Here is a 17,688-nt window from a genome sequence, read left to right as displayed (position 1 = left end):
CATCAAAAAGCTTATCCACCATGATCAAGTGGGCTTCATCCCTGGGATGCAAGGCTGGTTCAATATACACAAATCAATAAATGTAATCCAGCATATAAACAGACCCAAAGACAAAAACCACATGATTATCTCAATAGATGCAGAAAAAGCCTTTGACAAAATTCAACAACCCTTCATGCTAAAAACTCTCAATAAATTAGGTATTGATGGGACGTATTTCAAAATAATAAGAGCTATCTATGACAAACCCACAGCCAATATCATACTGGATGGGCAAAAAGTGGAAGCATTCCCTTTGAAAACAGGCACAAGACAGGGATGCCCTCTCTCACCACTCCTATTCAACATAGTGTTGGAAGTTCTGGCCAGGACAATTAGGCAGGAGAAGGAAATAAAGGGTATTCAATTAGGAAAAGAGGAAGTTAAATTGTCCCTGTTTGCAGACGACATGATTGTATATCTAGAAAACCCCATCGTCTCAGCCCAAAATCTCCTTAAGCTGATAAGCAACTTCAGCAAAGTCTCAGGATACAAAATCAATGTACAAAAATCACAAGCATTCTTATACACCAACAACAGACAAACAGAGAGCCAAATCATGAGTGAACTCCCATTCACAATTGCTTCAAAGAGAATAAAATACCTAGGAATCCAACTTACAAGGGATGTGAAGGACCTCTTCAAGGAGAACTACAAACCACTGCTCAAGGAAATAAAAGAGGATACAAACAAATGGAAGAACATTCCATGCTCATGGGTAGGAAGAATCAATATCGTGAAAATGGCCATACTGCCCAAGGTAATTTACAGATTCAATGCCATCCCCATCAAGCTACCAATGACTTTCTTCACTGAATTGGAAAAAACTACTTTAAAGTTCATATGGAACCAAAAAAGAGCCCTCATCGCCAAGTCAATCCTAAGCCAAAAGAACAAAGCTGGAGGCATCACACTACCTGACTTCAAACTATACTACAAGGCTACAGTAACCAAAACAGCATGGTACTGGTACCAAAACAGAGATATAGATCAATGGAACAGAACAGAGCCCTCAGAAATAACGCCGCATATCTACAACTATCTGATCTTTGACAAACCTGAGAAAAACAAGCAATGGGGAAAGGATTCCCTATTTAATAAATGGTGCTGGGAAAACTGGCTAGCCATATGTAGAAAGCTGAAACTGGATCCCTTCCTTACACCTTATACAAAAATCAATTCAAGATGGATTAAAGACTTAAACGTTAGACCTAAAACCATAAAAATCCTAGAAGAGAACCTAGGCATTACCATTCAGGACATAGGCACGGGCAAGGACTTCATGTCTAAAACACCAAAAGCAATGGCAACAAAAGACAAAATTGACAAATGGGATCTAATTAAACTCAAGAGCTTCTGCACAGCAAAAGAAACTACCATTAGAGTGAACAGGCAACCTACAAAATGGGAGAAAATTTTCGCAACCTACTCATCTGGCAAAGGGCTAATATCCAGAATCTACAATGAACTCAAACAAATTTATAAGAAAAAAACAAACAACCCCATCAAAAAGTGGGCGAAGGACATGAACAGACACTTCTCAAAAGAAGACATTTATGCAGCCAAAAAACACATGAAAAAAATGCTCATCATCACTGGCCATCAGAGAAATGCAAATCAAAACCATAATGAGATACCACCTCACACCAGTTAGAATGGCAATCATTAAAAAGTCAGGAAACAACAGGTGCTGGAGAGGATGTGGAGAAATAGGAACACTTTTACACTGTTGGTGGGACTGTAAACTAGTTCAACCATTGTGGAAGTCAGTGTGGCGATTCCTCAGGGATCTAGAACTGGAAATACCATTTGACCCAGCCATCCCATTACTGGGTATATACCCAAAGGACTATGAATCATGCTGCTATAAAGACACATGCACATGTATGTTTATTGTGGCATTATTCACAATAGCAAAGACTTGGAACCAACTCAAATGCCCAACAATGATAGACTGGATTAAGAAAATGTGGCACATATACACCATGGAATACTATGCAGCCATAAAAAATGATGAGTTCATGTCCCTTGTAGGGACATGGATGAAATTGGAAATCATCATTCTCAGTAAACTATCGCAAGAACAAAAAACCAAACACCGCATATTCTCACTCATAGGTGGGAATTGAACAATGAGATCACATGGACACAGGAAGGGGAATATCACACTCTAGGGACTGTTGTGGGGTAGGGGGAGGGGGGAGGGATAGCATTGGGCGATATACCTAATGCTAGATGACGAGTTAGTGGGTGCAGCACACCAGCATGTCACATGTATACATATGTAACTAACCTGCACAATGTGCACATGTACCCTAAAACTTAAAGTATAATAAAAAATAAAAATAAAAATAAAAAAATAAAAAAAGAAAGAAAGAAAAAGAAAAAAGAAAGAAGAAAGAAAGAAAAGAAAAGATAAGAAAGAGAGAGAGGGAAGGAGGGAAGGAAGGAGGGAAGGAGGGAGGGAGGGAAGGCTTCAGAATATAAGCATCCAACATGCAGATTAGGGAAAAGGAAGATCTGGCTACTATGTCCAAAACCAAAAGTAAAAACAAACCACCTATGAGAGAAGTAGAAGCAAGAAGCTTTAGAAAGTCAAATTTGCTTGCTAAATGGACTGAGGTCTGGGGATTTTTCTGAAATGTCAGTTCTTTTAGACTCCCATGCCTCAGGAGTGAGATAATACAATAATATAAACGGTCTTGTTTGTTGGAAGTTGGTACATTTTGGGCTTCTACTGATCTAAGATGACCTAGGTTCATTATGTCTGTCTTTTAAGATGTGATAAAAGAATGAAAACTTTATAAATGTTTGCTATATTATTCTTATGGTAATTAATCCATGCCATTAAATAATCACCGATGGCACACCATTCAGGGCTGTACAGACGATATTGAAATAGCCATTTGGCTATTTGGATTTCTAAAAATTTGATTGAAGCAGAAATTTACTGTTATATTTTGGCCAAATATGGAGGTGGAAGCTGAATTTCAGAACATCCCTACAAAATGACAAATTTCTGCCAAGATGAATAAAGAAAAGAGAAAAAAAAGGAAGAGAGGGAGAGAGATGCACAAATAAATAAATTAGGAATGAAAGATAAGAGGTGAAAATACCATGAACAACTTAATGCCAACACAATTTAAAATGTGTACAAAATAAAATCCTAGGCAGGGCACAGTGGCTCGTACCTGTAATCCCAGCACTTAGGGAGGCCAAGGTGGGCAGATCACTTGAGCCCAGGAGTTCAAGAGTAGCCTTGGCAACACAGGGAGACCGTATCTCTACAAATAAAAATAATTGGTCAACCATGGTGGTGAATGCCCGTGGTCCCAGCTACTCGAGAGGCTGAGGCAGGAGGATAGGCTGAGGCCAGAAGGTCAAGGCCGCAGTGAGCCACTGCACTCACTCAATGCAGAGTACCACTGCACTCCAGCCTGGGTGACAGAGTAAGATGCTGTCTCAAAAATAAAAAAAATAAAAATAAAATTTGAGAATAATATAGCTTATAAAAAACCTAACTCAGGGTGAAATAGCTTGACTGCTTCTCTAACCATTAGAGAAACCTATAGCGTTCCCACAAAAACATCAAGCTCAGATGGTTTTACAGTCAAGTTCTAGGAAATTTTCAAAGAACAGATCTTTCCAATATTATGCAAACATTTTTCAGGAAATGTAAAAGAGAGAACACTTTCTATTTTAATACCAATATCAGAAAATGGTACTGTGAGAAAGGAAAAAATTAATTATCCATAAATGAGATTTAAAAATCCTAAACAACATAATAGTAAATATGATCTAGTCATGTACAAGAATAGATAATACAACACAGCCAAGAGAGATAAACAAACCCCAGAAATGCAAAGATGGATAAACATTAAAGCAATCTATGAATATAGTTCTCCTCAAGAAGAACAAAATTTCAGAAAATGTAATCATTTCAATACATTTTTAAAAAGCTTTTGAAAAATTCAGCACTTGTACCTGATAAAAAATTTGGCAAATCATGAATATAAGTGTATTATTTCTTTTTTCTTTTTCTTTTTTTTTTTTGAGACAGTCTCGCTGTTTTGCCCAGGCTGGAGTGCAGTTGTGCAATCTCGGCTCACTGCAACCTCCACCCCCTGTGTTCAAGCAATTCTCCTGCCTTAGCCTCCCGAGTAGCTGGGATTATAGGCACATACCACCACACCTAGCTAATTTTTGCATCTTTAGTAGAGACGGGTTTTTGCCATGTTGACCAAGCTGGTATTTCCTTAACATGTTAAATGATGTCCACAAAAAAACTTACAGGAAACAATAAATATTATTAATGATTTAACATTAGAAGTCTTCCCTTTAAAGCCAGTAATAAAACTAGGATATGTACTGTGGCCATAATAGATATCCTGTATCCCTCATTATACTGGAGATCTTATTCAGCAGAGTAAGAGGAAAGAAAGAAGAAAGAAAAGAGAGACAAAGGCATAAGGAATAGAAAAGAATAAACAAAACTGTCATTATTTGTATATAATATGACTGTCTATACAGAAAATCTCAAAGAATCTGCATGCAAATCATGATAAATGTGAGAGTATAGCAAGGTATCCAGACGTAAGCTTATTAGATTTAAGTCAATTGCTATTTTTTTAAGAGACAGGATCTCGTTCTTGTCACCAAGACTGGAATGCAGTGGTGTGATCAGGGCTCACTGCAGCCTCGACCTCCCAGGCTCAGGTGATCCTCCTGCCTCAGCATCCTGAGTAGCTGGGACTACAGTCACACACCACCATGCCAGGCTAAGTTTTGCAATTTTTGTAGAAATGAGGTTTCACCACGTAGACGAGGCTGATTTTGAACTCCTGGGCTCAAGCGATCCACCAGCCTAGGTCTCCCAAAGTGCTGGGATTACAGGCATTGGACACCACTCCCAGCGTCAACTGCACTTTTGTACACCAGTCAGAAAGGACTGCTTGACATCTGTTGGTGCTTCACAATCTTTGAAGAGGGGACCCAGAGAATAGGGCTTAGGTTTCTGAGAAACAGAAATTACCAAGGTAATGATTATGCCTTTAAGGTGATATGATTAAGTCGATTAAATCGGGTCTGAGAATGGAAAAAAAGAGCTGGAAACTGGAACCAATTATTCCAGAACCAAATGTGCCTGCCACGGTAAAAATCCATTGCTTGAGTGAACACAAGGCTCTTCTCCCTTCCTGCCTTCCATTCTTCCCCAGCATCCGTCATTATGGAACCTAAAAGGAAGCCATTTGGCAGAAATACAGTTTGCAGAGACTTAGTCCAGTATCCATGGCAGGGTATAGAAGGGTGGGCTTGAAACAAGAGACAACAGTTTAATAATCCAGCCATATGTATATAGAATATTTTAATATTTAATATTTAGATTTTTTTTTTTTTTTTTAGAGATGGGTCTCACTTTGTTGGCCAGGCTAGATTCCAACTCCTGGGCTTAACCCATCCTCCTGCCTCAGCCTCCCGAATAGGTGGGACTACAGGCATGTGCCACCACACCTGGCTCTAAAATATTTTTAATATTTAATTATTAAATGACATTTAAAAAGTCTTAACAGGAGAAATATACTGTTTTCATGGATAAGATGCCACATTCCAAAAATTTATCTATATTCAACACAGTTTCAATCAAAATTCCCACAGGTTTATTTTTGGTGAAACTTGTCAAAATAGGATTTTAAAATTTATACAGAGAAGCAAAACCCCAAGAAGAGTGAAGTCATTTATGAGGAAAAATAACAAAATATAAAATTACTGTTTTGCAAATGTTTCTAAGTTACAGTAAAATTTGTTCAGCTCTGAGTGTTGACAAATGTATGCAGCCATATAATCCTCCCCACAATCAAGTTATAAATTATTTCTGTGACCTCCTCCCTCAAATATCCTCGTGTCTTCTTGTGGCCAATCCCTTTCCCCACTCCTGTCCCCAGCAATCTCTGATCTTCCTTCTGTCTCTACAGTTTTAAGTTTTTGAAAATGGTAAGTTTTAAAATATGTTTTTAATGCAGAATTAAACATACTGACCAAGGCAACAAAATAATGAACCCAGAAACAAACAAATACATAGAAGGAGACTTGATATGTGACAGTGGTGCAATTGCCCATCAGTGGGAGGAGGGTAGATTTGTCGATAAATGGTGCAGGGGTAATTGGCTTATCCACATGGAAAAAAATGCAATTGAATTTCTCTCTCATACCATACAGAAAATTTAATGGATTAGTGACTTAAAAGGTATATAAAAGTCATACTTAAACACTTGGTGGAAAATATAGGACACTGTCTTTCTGACTTTAAGAAATTTTTTCTTAAATAAGACCCAAAAGCCACCAACATAAAAGTTAAGAAACTAAAATTAAGACTTACTGTTCTCCAAAAGACACCATAGTGAAAACAAAAAGATAAGCCATCATCTGAGAGAACTTACAACAAAGACTAATATCCAGAAATATTAAAATTCCTATGATTTAATCATAAAAGACAATCCACTGGGAAAAGGAGTAAAACATGAACAGGCATTCTATAGAAAAGAAAACAAAAATGACTGGTAGATGATAGGTAGATAGTTGAATGGATAGATAGATAGATAGAGTGATAGGGAAGTATGCTTAGTGGATGCTTAGCAGTCATGGAAATTCAAAACAAGAACATAATTTTGTTAAATGGGTAAATACATAAGAACTCTAACAATACCAAGTGTCAGAATGCAAAAGAAGAAAATGCACGCTGTCTATGGGAGCGTCAACTTGGCATTACTTGAAAAAGTTAAATACTTGAGTTTCCTGTGATCCAGAAATTTCATTCTCAAGTATATTTTCATGAATGTGTTCCAGAAGTCATATATACAAATACACTCATAGTAGCATTATTTGATATTTCAAAATATTGGAAAAAACCTGATATTGATTGATAAGAGAATGAATTATTATTTAATGTAGAATATTTATTTAGTATGCAAAATACTCATTTCACTAGTGTATAATAAATTGTAGCTAAATGGAACAAAATGGATGAATCTTAGAAGTAATTATTCAGTTTAAAATGGTAAATAAAGTATTGTGCCTTTTTCTAAGACTCAAGCACAAGTAAAGGGGAACAACATAATGTTTAAAGATCTACGCATACATGAAAAGCTATGGATTTCTGTGCTATGGCTACCTCTGGTGCGGCAGGTCGTGGGGTTGTAAGACTCAGGTAACTCCAGTGAGACTAGGAAGATCTGAGTTCACAATTTGAGTGCTAGATTCACAGGTATTCATTTTGTTATTATGCTTATCACTTAAGAAAATATTACACAGATTCAACTATTATATGATAAAAGCAAGACCATAAATAAGAAGATTTATTCTTTTTCAAAAGGGTGCTGGACTTTAAAAAATATTTACTAATTTTTGGTTCTACAATATCTTGAAAAAATATTAAATGCTTGGAAATTTAAATTTGCATTGCATGAAGATCTTCTTGTGTAAGCAGTCACTAATGTTACCTCTGAAGCTGTCAGTTGCACACCAGGGTGGGTATGAATTTATAGAAGTGGCTTCCTTTTGAAATTGTATTACAGTGTGCTCTGAAAGCTTCAGAGGCTACAGGGAGAAGATGCCTTCTTTTTGATAGAGTATTAAATTTTCTGTGTTAAAACTATGGAAAACAATCTTCTTCTACATTCTCTTTTTGAAATTATTGATGCTTTGGGAACATAATTACCATTTCCCTTGCACATCCCATTTCTTAAAATAAAATCTTTTACAATAAAGATTTACCTGTTAGCCCAAATCTGTCAAAACCTAGTGTAATATTCTTTTTACATTCCCATAGTAAATACCAGCATACAAATTCATTTGAGTGTCATGATTATTCCACAGATCAATGAGCGTAACAGATTGTGTGAAGTTGGTATAAACTGCATTACCATTGAGGGTTTCTTTTTTAACATCTTCCACTTGGACAATGAAAGAAAAAAATAGCTCCATTATCTGAAATAAAATATAACATAGAATATAATTAAGATGATTATTAATGCTTTTTATTTATATATGTTTGACTTTCAAGCCATCTGGCATCCCAGCTCTCTGCTTTATTTTTCTTTTGCCCATATTTCCTTCCTTACTTATTCTTAACGTAGCTTTATCTTATCTATTGGTATTTGTGAATTTCCTTAAGTCTGTTTTAAGATTTCAGGTGTAAATGAATAAAATAACTGATAAAATAGGCATTGTTAACAGAAAAACCAGCTCTGTAAAATATTTTAAAGAGGTTTATTCTGAGCCAGTATGAGTGACCATGGCGGGGGAACACAGTCTCAAGAGGTCCTGAGAAAGTGGGTTTTACTTTTTCACTTTTTTCAGTTGCACACCAGGGTGGGTATGAATTTATAAAAGTGGCTTCCTTTTGAAATTGTATCACAGTGTGCTCTGAAAGCTGCAGAGGGCTACAGGGAGAAGGTGCCTTGTTTTTGATAGAGTATTAAACTCTCTCTGCTAAAACTATGGAAAGCAATCTTCCCCTGCATTCTCTTTTTGAAATTATTGATGCTTTGGGAACATAATTACCGTTTCCCTTGCACATCCCATTTCTTAAAATAAGATGTTTTTACAATAAAGATTTAAAATATTGAGGCAGCTGGGTTGCAGTTGAGTATTATACCTTTCGGGGAGGCAAGAGTTACAGGCAAAGACATCGATATTTTGCAGGTCTGTTCAGCTAAAGACAGGGTCCTTGTCCGTCCCCCAGCCATGAAAATTTAGGCTCAAAGACGGTTTGAAGGGTGGGTAAGACAAAGTTTTATTCGGTGAAAAGTGGGGAGAAAAAGGGGGAAACAGGGATCCTCAACAAGTCAGAGTCCCTGCTAGAGTGCTTGCCGCCAGCGGCTTGAATTCCAGGTTCCACACAGAAGAGGAGGAGCTGGCTCCTCCCTGCTGCAAAGGATGTGAACTATTGTGGCTCCATCCCAGTGTGCAGGCCAGCTGGAGTTTCTCTGGGGACCCCCTCCCACCTGGCTGTCTCATTCCCCGCTCTAGAGAGGTACATCTAACTGCCATTAGAATAAGGATAAGGAAGAAGAGCGATCTTAACTGCCTCCTGCTGACAGGGGGCGCTGTTTTGGGGGAAGCCGCAGTCAGAGCTCCCTCAGAGGCCTATTTAAGGGTTCCCAGCAGAAAGGGTCGTCATCAGAGGCTCCTGTTGCATGACTGACTGTAGTTTGATGGCCTGAAGGCAAGAATAGACAAACCAGCTTATTAGAAAACATGTATCAAAACAAAACAAGGAGAGGGGTAAGAACAGCTCAAAAATTCCAAGGCCTTTTACCAGTTTGCACAGGGAGAGGGAGGCCAAAAGCCCAACTAGTTAAGAAAAAACTTTACGCTTTTGCCAGCATGTCAGTCTTCTGGGTTCCCTTCCCCTGAGCCCATTCCTAAGCCAGCCAGGTTAAGGTTTGGGAAATTAATTCTTTCCGGTTTGGAGGATGTTTCTGAGGGGAGTGTCCCATAGTATGAAGACACAATTACCTATCAGTGAAGAGGACAGAGGAGGAGAAAGGAAAAAAAGAAGGTGTTTTTTTTTTTTTTTTTAAAAGGAGTCCTAGAGGTTCAGGATGCATTCAAAAAGGGTACAGACTGAAGGCGAATGGCTACCCATCTAGAAAGAGGGGGGCAGGCATCCCTGGTTCCCTTCTCTTCCTAGAAGATACCCGAGGTATTGTGGGACAATCAAAGATGGGAGAGACCGAACGGAGTGAGTCCAGGAAAGGTCTTTATTAAAAGGTGATCACCTGGCTCAGTAGGACTAGCGTCCAGGAAAGTCTGAGCCCCGGACAAAGAAAACAGCCGCTTTTTAAGCAGCCAGTGGGCGGGAACTATGTGATGCAGGAAGTGTACTTACAGAAGTGAGAACAAAGGCAGTTGATCAGTCTTTTACATTTATTTATATTACATGTTTCACATCTTTGGGAAACCATTAACTGTATAAACCATTTCTGTGTCAACCTTGTAACTTTGCAGCTGTGCTAGGGAGGTGAAGCAGGAACTCGCTGAGCCTCAAGGAATGTGAAACTAGCAAGTACAGATAAGGCTCACTGAGCACAAAAGGAAAAACAGGCAGTTAGTATTTTTCTCTAACTTAGACTACGGGGTGGGGCTACACTACACTTAGCTTTGGAAGGAAAAAGTAAGCATTTTTGGTTGTCTTTGATTATACTTGTAAAATTCATAAAATCCTTCTTCAGAGGTACATGAGGGAGAGAGGGAAAAGCATCCTCTTTCCTCTTCCATCTTTGCATCCCCGAGTCCCAGCAACCTTGGCAGATGCCACCTTGGGTGGAAGAGCGGCTTGCTCCCATGAAGCCGGGGGCCTAGTGGGTGAGAATCATCCGCTCTTATCCACATATGCCCTATCTCCCCTGCTGCCAGCAGCCTTGGATTCCCTAGACCTCATTTATGCCACGGATATTAATGTGGTCTTTATCCATGAAACAGGAAGCCTGGGGTTGGCTTAATCGGCAGGAATCAGCCACGCTTACCTGTGTTGTGCCTTTTAATTTCTGTTATTGTCTGCCTCTGGATCCCTCAGATCCAGTTTTCTTTCCTAGGGCTTTGACCCGATGCTTGGAATTGAGTTTGGGGCAAAAATGTGTCTCAGCGGGGGTTGCATGGACTTCTTATCATAAGCCGAATGCAAAAGTGAAGCTGTGGAACTGAGTCCTCCTCCAACAACAGAGAAAAGGATGTCTTGTGACACACCCAGATAACTGGTAGCTATATTTATGCTTGACAGAATTTGGGTGCATGGTGCTTGGCTTTTGTTAGCTCCCTTGGTCTTACTTTCCCAAAAGGAAACCTCCGAGTGATGGGCATCCTATTTATTCCATTACCTGGCAGGATTTGTAGGATAATTGCTCAGAACTAGAATATTGATCTGAATTTCTACATTACCTATCCCCTTTGTTCTTTCTGAGCTGCAGCCAGGGATTGCTGGTTGGTTCATAGGAGCAAGCAGGGTTAGTCTAAAATGTAGGCAAAAACTTAAAAACAACGAATGAGTTTAGAATTCAATGACAAATGTTGACCCAGCAATCCCATTACTAGGTAAATACCCCAAGGATTATGAATCATTTTACTATAAAGATACATGCACATGTATGTTTATTGCAGCACTATTCACAATAGCAAAGACTTGGAACCAACCTAAATGTCCATCAACAATAGACTGGATAAAGAAAATGTGGCACATATACACCATGGAATACTATGCAGCCATAAAAAAGGATAAGTTCATGTCCTTTGCAGGGACATGGATGAAGCTGGAAACCATCATTCTCAGCAAACTAACACAAGGGAAGAAAACCAAACACCGCATGTTCTCACTCAAAGGTGGGAACTGAACAATGAGAACACATGGACACCGGGAGGGGAATATCACACACCGGGGACTGTCAGGGGGTGGGGGCTAGGGGAGGGATAGCGTTAGGAGAAATACCTAATGTAGGTGACAGGTTGATGGGTGCAGAAAATCACCATGGCACATGTATACCTATGTAACAAACCTGCATGTTCTGCACATGTACCCCAGAACTTAAAGTATAATAAAAAAAGAATTTAATGACAAATGTATAAGTTTTGAAACATGATTTCTCTCTCCAGTCCTCATTTTTGTTAAAAAAAAAAATCATCATAGGACTGAATGGTTTACAAAATAAATTTTAGTCTTATACTTGGCCTGATTATTTGCATAAAGTGCAGCAAGAATAATTCTTTCTAATTAGGCCTTTTAGATTGGCTTTGATGGAAGTTTGTTCCACAAGGAATCTCAGATAAGACCTTTTAAAACTGAGCCCAACCATGGGTTTGTATCCTCAAAACCCTGTGAGTTGGGTGATCCTTTCCTCTTAAGGTCCCATAATAAACTTGGAGCTCCTGGACCTGTTAGAAAGTGACATTCTTTACTGACCACAGGTCAAGAACCCTGTACACGGACTGCATAGACAAGGGTATGAGACCAGTTTCCTCACTGGGCTTTTATTGGCTCTGCAAGTCAAAATTGACTCCTTAAAGGGAAGCATACCCTTCCAGTCAAATCCTTGGTAAAATAACGACTTTCTCCAATTGTGTTCTGTTGCAAAAGAAAAATGGATTCTTATTGCACTGATGCAAACAACTATATTGCCATAAGAATATTCACAAATAGTTTCCAAATTCTAGAGGATTCAGGCAGAGAGAAACAAACGTGCTCCAAATTTTTATCACAGGAGTGTATAACTTACTTATTAAAGGCTGTAAATAGTTCAAAATAAGTTTCCTTGACTCTGAAAAAATAAAACAAGGATCAGAAATATTCCAAGCAAAGGTCAAAAAGATTTGCTTCAGCTTCCTGAGTTCAGTCCAGTTAGTTAATTCTTGTTTTGCTTGATATTCATGAACATTTCAGCTCTTTATGAGTCCTATACATTTTCCTTTATTCCAGTGTTACAACCTCTAAAGTTATCAGAAGCCTGCATTTGAGAGCACCTGTTAAAGTTCTATAGCTCATTATAAACCATTTTTCAAAAGGATTAAAACAAGACAACAATTGTCTGTGAATAGCAAAATGTCCAGGATAGTTACAGTTAGAAACACGATTGACAAAGAAGTTTGGTTATTTCCACGGTTTACAATAACCTAACATAACAACCCTAATTACGATGGATAGCATATACTTGCACATTAGAATTTTAGAAATCCCATACAATTTTGGAACATATATTAGCATTATTCACCAAAATATAACCTAAAGAAGATTGAGCATCATTTTGGCAATCCCATGTACCTAAATATGTTAAATAATTCCTTTTACCTCTTTTCTGGACACTTCACGGGCCCTCTGAAGTATTCAAAAAGCCAGGTGTCAGGAAAGACAATTTTAAAACTTAAGGTCGATTTTGGGCAGCCTTTTAAATATGTTTAAAACACTTGATATTATGAAATAGAATTCCAGATTACCATAAGTTATTTATTTTGCCAAAAAGATGACTCCGAAATTTTAAATAATCAAAAATCTTTTATAATCCTTTAAAAATTTTGCCAAAGAGCAGATTAGCGCCTTAGGAAACCTTGTTATGCTTTTATTTCAATGCTCAATTTACAGAAAAAAATCATATAATACCCTTTTTTGAACTTAGTCAATGAGTTCACACACAGAACCTCTTCTGCAAGATTGATTTCCATAATTCTTCTACCCCTTCTTTGAACCTTCAGCTTTTCCCTAATTTAACTCAAAAAATCCTTTAATCCTTTAATCCTTAAAAACTTTAGGCAAAAGTTTACATTTCCATGCCTTCTTATACCCTTTTACTAAAAAATACATTTTACTGTTCTTACACACCTTGCATGCAAATCTATTTCTAGTAGTTTCAATTAACTCCTAGCTATTTTTAACTTTAAGGTAAAACTTGGTAAGTTGCTTTAATTGTGTGCTAACTGCAGCTAAGCTTTGCCTTCTTAGTTAAGGACGTGGTTAGTTCCTTAAGTCCCCAGGTCTTACCAGTTGTGAAGCCAGAAAGTCAAATAGTTCTCAAAACCCAGAAGTCAGTTTGCAACCTTAAAACACTTAGCAAACCTTGCATCTTGAGGGACTAAGTGGCTAAGTTGGCTGGACTTCCTGGGTCCCTAGGGACTTCCCTAAGGGGACTTTCCCCTAAGCCAAAATAAGTCACAGCTGCAAGCTAAGGGCTTGAAACTTCAATCAATCAAAGGGGACTTTCCCCTAAGCCAAAATGAGTCACAGCTGCAGGCTAAGGAATTGAAACTTCAACCAATCATATAGGGCGTTTAAGCTCTAGCTGCAGCCTGATGTTTTTAACCAATCAGGCCTGCCAACCCACAAGTGGATAGAACATAAGCTAATTCTATAGGACAGAAAAAGGAAAAGAGGAGGGGTCATAATAGGATATAAGCATAAGACACCCAAGCCAAAATCGGCAACCTTTCCGGGTCCCCTTCCACCACGTGGAAGCTTTATTTTCGCTTTAATAAGTCTTGCTGCCGCACACTCATTGGGTCTGTGCGTTTCTCTAATCAAGCTGTAACACTCGCCGCTGCGGTCCACAGCTTCATTCCTTGAAGCCCGTGAGACCACGAACGCTTCAATCGAGAAAAACCTTTGATCTGAAGAAGACTTCTCGTCTCACATCTGACCTGCATTTAACCAATAATCTTTAAGGCTGTTTTTATTTCTCAAAGATTAAAGTCACGTGAACTGAAAGGTACCACAGCTTTTAACTTTCCTTAAAAAAATACTTGATCCAAGCACTTGTTTTTCTTTAGGGCAAATTAAGTAGAGCTCTTTTTACAGACGTTACACACAATACACACACAGAGAGACAGAAGAAAACCCAGTCTTCACAAGATCCTTTTTCACAAGCAAAACTTTACAGAGTACAAACAGTGATAGTTGGGGGACCTGGCCTAGTAAAAAAAAGTCTTCCAAAAGAAAAAAAAAAAACTTTAAAAGTTAACTGCTGACGGGGTAGAGAAGTGGAAGCAAAAAACAGTTTTTACATGCCTGGAGAAGAACCTCTTATTCTTATGCAACTGGTTCCTCCAGCAGGGAAAAAAGCTTAAGCTTAATTACTGTCCAATAGAGTTAAACCCCTTGGCCAGGGAAGGGGAAGACTGCAGCAGCAGTGCGTGGCTGGGAACCAGCCAGCCAGCTGTGCGGGACCCTTGGGCCATGCGTCCTAGGCCCAGCAGGGAACAGGCAGGGAATAGCGGGTGGAGGGGAGCTGCTGCTCACGGGTCCCTCCCAAAAAAGGAAAGAAAAGGCCATGAAAAGGCCCGGGAGTGACGGGGCGGGGTGGAGGGAGCGAAATGGTTTCCTCCATCCTCAGAAGTGTGAGGATGAAAAGGCTCAGAAGCAACAGTGAGAGTTTTTGAGTCCACATTTCACTCACTGCTTCTCAAGCCCCACATTGGGAGCCAAAAATGTTACAGGACTTTTTTAGTTCAGCTAAAGACAGGGTCCTTGTCCGTCCCATAGCTATGAAAACTTAGTCTCATAGACAGTTTGAAGGGTGAGTAAGACAGGGTTTTATTGGGTGAAAAGGGAAAAAACAGGGGAAGCAGGGATCCTCTACAAGGTCAGAGTCCCTGCTAGAGAGCTTCCTGCCGGCAGCTTGAATTGCAGGTTCCACACAGGAAGAGGAGGAGCCAACTCCACCCCGCTGCAAAGGGTGCAGACTTCAGTGGCTCCGCCCCAGCGTGCAGGCCCGTTGGAGTTTCTCTGGGAACCCCATCCTCCCTGGCTGTCTCAAATACATGGAAGATATACACTGATTCAGCCCAAAAAGGTGGGATATCTTCAAGTAGGGGCTTCCAGGTTATAGATAGATGCAGAGATTCTTCAATTTGCAAATGGTTAAAGGAAGAATACTCTGTAAAAATTCGGAGTCAGCAGAAAGGAATGTTTAAGATAAGAAATTCTGTTAACATGGGTCAGAGTGACGTATAGGGGTGTGTGACTTAACCATTGTCTGGCATGGCCTTAGGTTTTGTTTATAATTTGGTGTCTTATTGTCACAAACAGTTAATGTTATGTTCTTTTTGTTGTTGTTGTTAATGTTATGATCTCTATTTTAGCATTAATGCCAGTCAGTTGTGCCTAAACTCCAAAAGGGAGGGGGTGTAACAAGGCGTGTTCCACCTCCCTTCCTGTCATGTCTGGGGATTCAATTTTTAAAGTTTCTCTGGGGTACTCTTGGCCAAGAGGGGGTCTGTTCAGTCAGTATGGAGCTTGGGATTTTATTTTTAGTTTACACTATATACCTATACCTATATCAATATATATCTTTTAAATCAGAAACTAAAAGTATTTAAAGTGGGCAATTATTTCAGCTAAGGAAAGGGGATTCCTGCTCATTCTTGGATCAGAGTGGGAATAAATTCCCAGGTGTGGTTGAAGTAAATGGGATGGCAAACCAGCCAACCCATGGGACCCTAGACTGACTGGTGTATAAAATGATGATACAACCCCATCAAAATATTGATGTACCTGCATAAATGCATGGCTGCAAACTTTCACAAAAATGAACATAGGAAAATATAAATGTGTATCATGTACATATTTTTTCATTTTCTGTGTATTACAACGTTTTGACATCTTAAAATACTCTTTCTGAGTACAGACTGACTCTCCTGGGGCTAGCCAGTTCCTGGAGGTAACAGAGAACTCAGCTAGGAGCATGCCTTTGATATGCAAACTAACCAGCCGGAGCCATACCTCCTCTTCCATCCGAGGAGGAGGCAACATTATCTGCCTTATTACCCCAGGCCAGGTTCCGGGCAACTAGGGACCACCTTTTTGGTTTAGAGCCCACCGAAATGATTCAAACTAGCCAACCCTACACTGCCTCCCCTGCCTTGCCTTTCCGTTTCTGCAAAATCCAGAATAAAAATACTGGCTTTGACTTTCCTCGGCCAGTTGACCAAAACCTGGCACTTCCCCTGTGACCCTGATGATTTGCTGTGACCCCTGCTCTAGAACTTGGGAATATAACATACTTTGTTCTCTTGTGCCTCTCCTGTGTTCCCTCTTGTGGCTGCACCTGACTGACCATCACCTAAAGAGGACAGAACAAAACACTTGACAGCTAGTGATAACCTTGAAAAAACAGAACTCAGCAGATGGAAGGAGAGAGCCCTACTGTATGAGCATCGTGTGCTGAGACCTGCTATTGACTCCCAGGTACGTTACACGTACAATCACTAAGCTCCAAAAACACACTACAAGGTAAGAATTACTATACTTCTGTTACAGATGAGAAAATTCGAGAATTAAAAAGGCAAAGTAAAACAGCTAAGACTTCATAGCAAGTCTTATGAATTTTACACCATCACACAGGATGTAAGAAATATAATCTGTTCTTTCTAAATCAAGTTTAATTGAATTGCTGGCAGAGGATTCAGTCTCTGACACTGCTTGGGCTCCCTCACTGGCCCAGGCTCCTACAGAAGTCTCAAGAGAATCATGTCATTCAAAATAGCACTAATATCAGAGCTACAAAAGTTGATCTCATGGAGGTAGAGAGTAAAATGATAGACACCAAAGGCTGGAAAGGGAAGAAGGGAGGGAGAAATGAAGAGAGGTTTGAGTGAGTATGCAAACACAGTTAGATGGAAGGAATAAATTCTAGCATTCAGTAGCATGATAGAGTGGCCATAGTTACCAACAACTTATTGTATATTTCAAATTAGCTAGAAGAGAAGATTTGGGATGCTCTCAACACAAAGAAATGATAAATGTTTGAGTCAATAAATATCCCAATTACCCTGATTTGGTCACTACCCACTGTGTGCACACACCAAAATAACATATGTACCCCATAAATATCTACAATTATTATGAACCAATTTTTAAAAATAGCTCCAAAATAGTTATTATAATCTTTAAGTCACACCAGTAACCAGAGATATGCTATTATTCAAAGCTCTATGATCTTTTGTCAATGGTACAGCACTAAAACATCTTCCCACAGACTGGGCACATTGGTGTATATTGATTAGTCCCCCCTGCACCCCAAATACTAGTCCCTTCTGAGGGCTGAGCAACCCTCCTCTCTCCAGCTCATGTTGTAAGGAAAGAACTCACTCCCATTCTTCTCCTCTTTAGAGACA

Source organism: Pan paniscus, chromosome 6 (genome assembly GCF_029289425.2).
Source record: "Pan paniscus chromosome 6, NHGRI_mPanPan1-v2.0_pri, whole genome shotgun sequence".
NCBI classification, from domain to species: Eukaryota; Metazoa; Chordata; class Mammalia; order Primates; family Hominidae; genus Pan; species Pan paniscus.
This window is presented reverse-complemented; position numbering follows the sequence as displayed.